We start from the raw sequence: 2,851 nt of genomic DNA, 5'->3' as shown, positions 1-2,851 counted from the left end.
GCACCCTTCTGCTTCTGGCTTCAGATATCCACAGAGAAGAAATTAAAAAAAAAACCAATCCCCACATTTTATTTATTAATGGGCAAAATTCTCTCAGTTCCTTCACTGCTTTTCCCATAGCTACTAGACAATGTTCAGACACCGTTCTGCTTGTGTTATCTATGTACAGCTAAATTACATTTAATTCAATTGTAAGTGAAAGCCACAGGAAACCAATATGACAACTCCACTAGATAATCCTCCACTTCTCTGCCACAATTCCATCTATAAGGTCCTTTTCTCATTTTATTTCAGGATTTCTGGCTGCCTCAAAGTCTGATTTGTTTCTTTTAAGACAAAAGCAATAATGTGTCTTTTTAGTCACGTCAGAGATTTTTAAGTAGAGATAAATGAAGTCTTGAGACACTACCTTTCTTAAATAGTAAAATTTTTATACTGTTAAATTAGAAAAAGTAAATGGTTAATTTTCAGCACCAGGGGACATTCATCTTGCTGAGTGCTTCTAACAGAGATGCATGCACAAAAATCACTGTGCATTGCCAAAAATATAAATAACTAAAATAAAATAAAGCTATTTAATTATATGGCATCTTAATGAGATTTTATAATTATATTGCATTTTAATGACATTTAGACAATTAACTCCCTTCAGCTCTTTGCAAATCTCTGCCTTAGGCAATGACCCCATGCCAATGTCCACCCCAAATCAATCTATAAAGCAAAGTCCAGGGTAAGTGATGTCTCTGCTGAGGTACAGTTGCCTCCAGAATGAAAGCAGCCACTGTGGCCAGCACACAGCAGTGTGCTCCCTTTAGCCATGAGCCACTGGGGATTTTGCCTCTCAAGATGGAGCACTGGGAGCCTGGGACAAGTAGCTGCATCCCATCCATTTTCCTCTGCTCCACAGGCCAGCAAGGCTGACTGACAGGGAGGAGCATAATTTCAGCAGACACTAATACACTAACACTAATATTCACTTCAGTGAATATGGAGGGGGATGCTGTCTCTGGAATCTCCCTGGTGAATATTAACCTGTGCCAACCTGTCTCTCTTTTAACAACTGGGAAGGAAGGAAAAGTTCACAGATGCAAACTTAGGAACTTATGGGTCAGGAAATCTAAGTTCTCCCTGGGAACTGCATTTCTAAATAAAACCCATCCTTTCAGTGCAGTGCTATTTATAAGAGCTGCAAGTTTATACTGCTCATTCCCATTTAGTTTAGCCTTTCTCTAATATTCATTATCTCACTCTCAACTTCTCGCTGTCTGCATATCCATTGTCACCTCTCATTTAGGAGTGACTCATTCTTAAAAGGATTTAGTCAGCTGTGAACAGCCAAGCTGAGCACTGTGCATGGCATAGCCAGGGGAAGAGAAACTCTAGAAATGTCTGGACAGATCTATTCAGATAACCTCCTCTGCAAACAGAGCAAGTAGGCAGCCCAAAATAACCCACCTTGAGTCTTTGGGAATTTTACTCCAACATTTAGGGTCAAATTATTGCTGCTGTCATGCTGACTTCAGATGGGTAAAGGAGCCTTCTCCTCCACTTCATCACTGCCCATCACACCGTTCCAAAGCAGCAGCTATTTATCTCACTGTCCCCTGCACGCAGGAAGCAAACCAGAACATTTCACCATCTGTCCAGCAGCAGGGTTCAAGAGCACAGATTTGACCCACTATCCTGCTCTTCTACAAGCCTAAAAAGCGTTCCCTGAGGAGGTGACCATCTCTACCCCTGGCTGGGAGCCACTGGGACAGAGCTGCCTTCTAGTGGGACTCACCTGAACACATGGCTCTGGTAGATCTCACCCCCAGTTTACAGCACCTCCTCTCCTGATCAACTGGCTGGGTTGGTGCCTCACAGGTCTGCAGGGGAACTGGGTGGGTGGCTTGCAGGTCCACTCAGGAAGCTGCTTATGACACAGGAGATGAAGAGAAGTGAGCAGCTGCTGTTAGGGCTTGAGGGAAGGGCATCCTGTGCAACCCTTACCTCTGTGGGAAATGACAAGGCAGCCTCAGAGGCCAAGATAGCTGGGTACTGTACTGTACTTACTTGGGAAAGGAAAAATAAGCCCTCTATTAAATCAGAATTTACTTTCAGGTTTATGAGTGTGGCTGAAGATCACAGAGGTGTCCAAAATGCTGTGCTAGCAAAATGCATCCAGCTTCCTCTTCAAATGAGCCTAATAAACTGGGAAAACCCTGTCAGTGTGAATATACTGTAAGTTAGTGAGGCACACATTGAGTCCCTGACAAGGCTGATTTCCATGGTGCAGTCATGTGCAGCTCAACCAGAGAGGATGACAAGTTATCCCAACACCTCACCTCTCTGTGGCAAAAGTGCCCCTGCTTTGTCTCATCCTGCTTTTGGGGTCTTGTTCAAAAGGACAAAGTAAGTTCACCTCTTTTCTTCATCACCCACACCCCCTGTGCCTGTGTGGGCTGGCCATGCACAAAACTCAGCTCTGTCACAACAGAACAGCTTTCTGCAGCCATGGCCAGTACAAGGTCAGCTTGCCCTGGGATTCTTCTGCCAATTCCTGGGACAGAAAAGTCAACCCTGCCTTTCAAATTCCAATCTGCAAAACAAGGCCATCCCAGAAAAAAAAAAAAAAAAAAAACCAAAAAACAAAACAAAACAAAATTAAAAGAGAGATAACGGACTGAAAACAACAAATATTCACCTTGTTCTTCCATCCTTCTTACCAGAAAAGGACAAAAATCAGAACTGGTTTTGATCAAGGCCCTGTGGCTGAAAGTACATTTGAGGGAAGGAAAAGACAGGCACATAAATGGTTCTAATTTTGGCATATCCTGCTTACAAATGCACCACACAGTATATCACCCCA

Source organism: Geospiza fortis, unplaced genomic scaffold (genome assembly GCF_000277835.1).
Source record: "Geospiza fortis unplaced genomic scaffold, GeoFor_1.0 scaffold157, whole genome shotgun sequence".
NCBI lineage: Eukaryota > Metazoa > Chordata > Aves > Passeriformes > Thraupidae > Geospiza > Geospiza fortis.
The sequence above is the reverse complement of the archived record's forward strand: the minus strand, read 5'-3'. Positions refer to the sequence as shown.